Raw genomic sequence first — 7,687 nt, forward strand, 5'->3', positions numbered from 1 at the left:
TCCATAAGGAAAAGTCTTATGAAACACCTTTTTGTAAGAAAAAATAATGTTATCCAAAATGATCATTCTAGAAGATACAAAATGTACTTCTAGAAAGGCTATTTCAGATTGCAATTTTTGCTTCCAGAATGGTCCTTCCATAAGCCAAAATCATACTTTTTAGAATGGTCTTTCTGAAAGACGCAAAATACACTTCAAGAAAGGTTACTCCAAATTGCAGTTGTTGCTTCCGAAATGGGTTTTTCGTAAGCTCAATATTGATTTCCAGAACCCCTTTTCTGAAATATATAACATACACTTCTAAAAAGGATGTTCTGGATTTACACATTTGCTTCCGAAATAGTGTTCCTTAAGCTAATACTTCAAGAACAGTCATTCCAAAAGTTTTTTTGGCTTACCAAAAGGCCATTTCATAAATGTTTTTTGCTCATGGAAAACTCATTCTTGAAGGTTTTTTTGCTTATGAAAAAGTAAGAAAGGGGGGTTTGATAACTGCTAATTATGAGCATATTTTGGAGGTTAAATTATATAAAAATTTGTAATTTTTCTCTTTTAAATTTTCCTTTTTGAGCAAATAATTGTTAAATTAACATCATTTAAGTTTTTGTGCAGAGAATATTAAAAGTGATGAATTTATGAAACTTAGTGAGTAAAATAAAGCCCAGAAATGCAAGAATAATTAAGGAAAACAAACTAATCGAGGAAAGAAGGACTAATTAAGGAAAGAAAACTAAATGAGGAAAGCATAGCTAATTAAGGAAAACAGAATAATTAAGGAAAGAAAGACTAATTAAGGAAATCAGACTAATTCAAAAGCCTCGCTAATCTGCACCTATAAAAGAAGAAGAGAGAAGAAAGAGAAAACACAGAGAAATTCCAACAGAATACAATTCCTTATAGAAGACAAATGCTAAAAGAAGGAGAAACAAGCAATGAGAATCATTCCTTCCCTCCATTTCCTTTCTTATCTTTTCCCCCTTTACTAAATATTCTCTTCTTGCAATTGTAAAGTCTTCATGACAATGAGAGGCTAAATCCCCTTTGTTGGGAACTTGGCAGCCAGCTACTCTTGATGTAATTTTTTTCCTGTCTATTTATACTATTACATTTGCATTATCCTTTCTTGTGCTTAATATTATTGTTTGTGGCTTGATCACCCATTTGTATGGTAAGTTTTAGGGGTAACGTTGTGAAACATTATTTTCTAATAGAACTGAGAAATAATATCTAAATAAAGTTATCACTAGGGATAGGTTGATATTTGTTTAGCCTATTATACATCTATGCTCTTAATGTAATTTATTATTTTAGCTCTACGAAGAGATTTGGGAGAGAAAATAGATAAATTAGGTTTTTTCGTGCGGGGGACCAAAGTTAGAGTATACTAGTAGATGCAGGTGTAAACTTGAATAATTATAAATAGAGAAAAATTATTAACATTACATCAAAGAGTAGTTTTGGTAGGCTAAGTTCTCAACATTCTCATCTTTTGAATTTCCTTCTACAATATTATTGGATTTTCTCATCTTTTTTATCTTTAATTAATTAATTTAAATTCATGTTTAATTCTTTTTGTTGTTTGATTTAATTTTCAACAATTTAATTTATTATTTTCTACAACCTTTTCAAATCTTTTCTTAATTAAATATTCATCTACCTAAGTACAAACAAAGTCCCTGTGGATTCGACACTCGAACTTTCATTTTAACTTTATTACTTGGGATGAATTGGTGCACTTGTCAATCCATCAACAGGGTTAGATTGTTTGAAACCTTCTACTCCGATATACACATTTATATAATAAAGTACATGGAAATACGAAATTACATAAATTGAGATTTTATTTTCTAAGCATAGAAGAGTTCACGTGGGTAAAAGGTTCACAGTCGCTTCATTATTACCAAATAAAACTTATCAGAAACATTTTTGGCTCAAAACAAGGTCGTTCAATTTTACAAAAGAACTCAAGTTAAGCAGTAGAATAAAATAAAGTAAAATAACATGTTTGGAACATCATGTAATTAAAATAAAAACCTATGCCCCAATATCACATCCTATTAGAGCATTTTGTCTTGACGTCCTCCAGCACAAGGTTCCTTAAAGTAATCCACCTGATCATTTGCTCCCACGAACACAAGGTTCGAGATCATCATAGGATCCAAACACAAACAACACAGAGGGAGTGAGTTATCACATTCCTAAACAAGTAGAGATAAATGAAAGAACATATATACATATAATATAAGTATAATAAGCTCAACTTAGCACAATTCACATCATTTTACCACTCATTGCATAATGTCACTTGTCCCCAAGGATTTAATCTCAAATCACATTCCACACTTTCACATTAATCATGTGTTTAGAACATCACATCTCTAGTACAACACAACATCTCACACTCACACAATTCATTACCCACTATCATGAACAAGTCACAATGATCATTACACAAGCGTTATGCAATAAATACACTAAGACTTAATCCTATATGCAATGTGGTACCATGTCAATGAAAAACAACACTAGGGCACCTATGAGTACATAACAAGTGATGAAAACCTAATTTGCGGATCTAATTTTTCACATCAACAAATTGGGGAACCTATTTGAGACTCTCTGAAATTGGGGAAAATAAAAAGAAAAAAATGGAATTAGAAAAGGAGATGGAAAGAACAACGCCACAATCTTGAAAGATTGATAAGTTGAGGATGATTCGCCACAACGAATAGAATTATTTGATAAGAACCTAAAGTTCCGCACAAGAACCAAGATAGACACTTTCTTAACTGTGTCTAATATGAAATTTCATCCAAAACTACCAACAAAGTGTTTAAGGAGTCTATTTACAACTCCTACTAATAACCCTAAATTAGGCCCAAGGCCCAATAACTAATATAATAAGTAAAAGACTTAAAAATAACAATAAAAAGGTAACAACTCATTACAAGTCCAAAAATAGGCCCAAAATATAATTAAAAACGAAAATAAATCTTATTTTAAAAGTTGGCTACAATTTATGAGCTCCACTTCTTATTCTCTTTGGATAATCCTCTATCAACAAGATACATCACACAATGGATATGCTAGGTCACTCTTACTAAGTGAAATCATAAGGTGATCAGTTAGAGTCACCTTGTTTTGCAAGAATGCTCTAACCATATGAGATCAAAATAGGCTTAAAGGAGCACTCAAACTGAGTGTATTTACCCCCCAAGGCCTAGACTCCAAAGAATCTGTTAGGGTCTTACCTTCCTGATTCAAGTTCAACCCCTAAAATAACTTTTGAATGCAAACATTGCTCATGAATTATATAATACTCATGACCTCACACTTATTTTCAAAACACGTTTAACACAATGCGTTATAATTTGACACTTCATGTTCTTAACTTGGAATCCTACACTTTCCTTTTAACACCTATAATTTAACACCTCAGGTTCCTAACTTGGAACCTTACACTTTGCTTTCAAGACCCCGCATATTGCGCTACAATTTAACACCTCGAGTTTCTAACTTGGAACCCTACACTTTTCTTTTAACACTTCGCGCATAAACACTTTTCTCAAGGTAAACACCAATTATGTTATTGTATAATTCACAACTCCAAACACAAGTGATATCACATCAAGTATTAACCACACACTTATTCACAACCATATCCCATGTCCACAATTTAATACCTCCCAACGTCACAATCCGCTATCACATGTTCACGTGTATCTCATAAATTAACACATGCTCAGCTTGTCACTTATACTCAATCTCAATCACAATTCATAATGTACAAATAGTATTATACATATAAACACACACATTATATAAATAACTAAACACACAATTATTCTAATCATGAATTTACAAAGTGAAATATAATCAAACAAAACTACACCAAAGATTCACTAAAACTTTTAAAGAACCTTATAGTCAATTAGACTTTAACCAATTTTAAAGAATAACAATATGAAACAATATATAAACTCATACTAAATATTAAAACTAAAACAATAATCGAGAATGTCATTTTGTTAGCCTATTCTAATTCTAAATCAAAATATTAGTTCCAAACTATATATAAAAAAAATCTAAAAAGCACGAAAAGGGGAAAAATACAAAATCAATATTTGAGTCATTCTTACGGTAAATCTCTCCCTACTTAATTTCATCAATTCACGCTAATTAGAAAAAATACTCAATTTCTAGGGTTCATACTCAACACAAGAACACATCAATTTCACAACAATTTCGCATTGAGACATCAATTGGCTCGTCAAACATATATAGATCATAATTGTAGTTGTAAAGATAGAATCAAAATTTTAGAAACACCCCAAAACCTATCTCAATTGATCCTCTAAGGATCCCTACACATGTTCTTACTATTCTCCAACTGCGAATAACTCATCTCTTACCTCTAAGCGGGCTCACGTGCGTAGTTCGACAGTGATAAAGGTGACTCTAGTGATTCCCTAAGATTCCTCAAGTTTTTCCTCTGGTTACTCTACTGGGGTTTCCAAGCATTAGAGGGAAAAAGAAGAGATTGAAGCCTCAATTTCATTGTCTCCACTTGAGGGGAGTTTCTCTCTCTACAAACATTATTTTGGAAATCCTAACGGTGTGAATATCTGAAAATGAGTTCCAAACTTGGTGTCTAAATTTCAAGATGATCCAACGGTTAATCAGTCCAGGATTATAGTTTTACCAAGACTTGCTTGAGTTTATGCGGGGAAAAGAAGTGATTTTGGGAGAGGAAGAATAGAGAACGAATTTGGGAGGAAGAGAGAGTGTAGAAACATATTTTAATGTAAAAATTGACTTAATATCTCTCTATTTATAGTTATAGCTAGGGTACTCTAAGTTTATTATTTATTTTATTGTTTTATAAAAATGAACTCTATTTTCTCCTTATCAAATGAATAAATATAACATTCTTTTTATTTTTTAAAAATACATGTTTATTTTATTTACCTTAAAACAATTATTTTAATTAATAAAACTATTTCTCTTTATTTGTTTACTTACAAATACCTCATTATTTTTCTAAAAATCTATTTCTTTTTTAAATACAACACTTTTTTTAATTTATTTTACGAAAAATAGAGTGTTACAAATTTTGTTTTTAGAAATTTATAGTTTTTCTTTAGACTATAAATATAAAACACTTTTATCGTCAAATGAATATAAAGAGACCAGACGATAAGAAAAACAATTTTCTTTAAAAAGAAGGTGTGATATCTACAAACTAATTCAAAATCCCTTTGTCGGTTAAACAAGAAAGCACACAAAGAATTTATATTGGTTCATCTCAATCTCAAGACGTTCAATTCTTGGTAACCATCAAGTTTTCACTAACTTATCAAAGTTACAAGTATTGTTCACTTTCACTTTTAGCTCTTACACTTGTAAACTCTATCTTAAGCTTGACTTAACCCTAATATTCTTTGTCCTACTAAGTCACTGTTGGCTCTAAACAAATCAACAAGATGTGTTGGAAGATTGTTCATTGACTAAAGTATGATCATCTAATAGACGAATACGTTACTTAACACACTACAACAAATCTGTTAAATAATGGAGGTTATTTTTTCGTTTAGTGGAGGTTTTTACCCTCCGCAAAATAAATTACGAAGGTTTTCAAAAACCTCCGCAATTAGATTCGCCACAAGCAATTAGTGGCGGTTTTCGAAAACCTCTGGTATCGAGAACATTTTGCAGAGGTTTTTTTTGTAGAGGTTTTAAACCTACGCTAACTGTGGAGGTTTATTGGAAGAGGTTTTTATACCTACACTAAATATGGAGATTTTTTTTTAAGAGGTTTTAAACCTATGCTAAATGCGGAGGTTTATTAAAAGAGGTTTTAAAACTATACTATGGAGGGGTTTTTTTTAAATCATGCTAGCAATAGATGTTTTACAATTGATTTTCTAATTCTCCTTATTTTCTTGTATATAATGATTTTGTATACTCATTTTAGTTTCATAATCTACATGTATTATAATTTTTCATTTTCTTATGATATCGATAAAAAAAATGTAATAAAAAAACTCATAATGAGGACGTAGAAATTATATTTCAATAACCAAAATAATAGCATATAGTTCAAAGATTTATAATTCAAATTTCTATTGTAAATCAAAGTATGACATAAAATCCATAACAAAGTAATATTAGTATTGTACTAAACTTTAAATCCAAAATACATTATAAGCAAACTAAGGGTTGCTAGCACCAGAAGATCCTCTTGCATCCAAAGGTGTATTAGGAACACTTGAAGCATCATTTGGCTGAAATAAGAAAAGAAAAAACACTTAGTCACATATATTATATACAAGGGTGTATCAATGTTTAATTACAGTAATCTAATCCCTTAATTGCAGGGATAATAATCTAATGTTTAATTACAATAATAACCTAATCCCTTAATTGTAGGGATAATTCCCGTCATTGTATATCAATGTTTAATTACAGTAATAACCTAATCCCTTAATTGTAGGGATAATAATCAAGATAAATCAATTACATACAAATAGTAAGTAGGAAACTAAATCAATAATGTAAATAAGGAAACAATCATATCAAAAAGATGTCTTATCCCATTGGTTGAATGTCAATGCATTATCCCCTAACTGGAGTGCACAATTTAGGGTGGTTAACAATTAACATCATCTGGTGGAATTGATTCTTCTATTCTGAAAATGGCGCATGGAATTTATCGTATATAGTATAGAGCTAGAGAGAGAAAAGAATATCAAGGCTTGTAAACTAGCATATCAATTAATAATAAATAAAAAATTAAGGGGCCCCAATTATAACAAGAATGTTCTGCACCGAAAAATGAAGGATATAATCTCTATCACGAGGTCAAAATCTAAATGAAGTATTTTTTCTCTGCACCGCACCGCACTACACAAACATCCATGATTTCTCTCGCATACACATTGCAAAACAAGGAAAAGAAATACCAGAGTAAAATAAAAATAGTGCCCAGACAATACACATGCCAGAAGATAAGATATATTAAAATAAAATAAAAATAGTGCTTTCGAAGATAACTGCGCAATACCTGGCCTTATTTTCTCTTTGAATCCTTCGAATCTCTCCGAAGATAACTGCCCTCTGTAATAGCAAGCAAAACACATGCTTGCATCAAGTGTGTATTGATTTTGTCCGAATATATACATAAAAAAAAGAAAAAAAAACAAAGATGATGATTCGATTAATTAAAACAAAAATAAGAAAAGAGCAACGAACCTTTGAACAAAGAGAGGAAGTACCTTTGAAGAGAGGGGATTTGGGAAGCGAGAGAAGAAAAGAAAAATCAAAGCCTGGAACGAGAAACCGAGAGAAATTTTGGGGGTAATCTGAAGAGAGGGGTTTTGGAAATCTTTAATGAAGAGAAATAGGAAGCTGTGACTGAAAGAGGGGTTTTGTAATTCTTTTGAGAGGGAATTTTTTTTTTGAGGGGTTTTCTGATTTTTTTGAGAGGGAATTTTTTTTTGAGGGGTTTTGTGATTTTTTTGAGAGTGAATTTTTTTTTTGCCAGAAAGAAAACATGATTTATTTTATTTTAAAGAGAAAAAAGTGGAAAAATAATATTTAATTAGCAGAGGTTATAAACCTCCACAAATTAAGCACAAAAAATTGTAGTTTTTAATAAAGTAAGGAGGTTTTTAAAACCTCCGCAAAA

The 7,687-nt window shown here is 30.9% G+C and overlaps 1 long non-coding RNA gene across 1 annotated transcript; it reads right to left on the bottom strand.

Moving 5' to 3' along the window:
• Window positions 1-6,085: 6,085 nt before the first annotated feature.
• On the bottom strand, window positions 6,086-7,113 carry LOC114370203. The gene is made up of 2 exons (XR_003657791.1): window positions 7,064-7,113; window positions 6,086-6,284 (listed from the first exon to the last, which is right to left on the bottom strand). It is a non-coding gene; the product is annotated as an uncharacterized LOC114370203 (long non-coding RNA).
• Window positions 7,114-7,687: the final 574 nt, after the last annotated feature.

This window comes from Glycine soja, chromosome 10 (assembly GCF_004193775.1).
Source record: "Glycine soja cultivar W05 chromosome 10, ASM419377v2, whole genome shotgun sequence".
NCBI classification, from domain to species: domain Eukaryota; kingdom Viridiplantae; phylum Streptophyta; class Magnoliopsida; order Fabales; family Fabaceae; genus Glycine; species Glycine soja.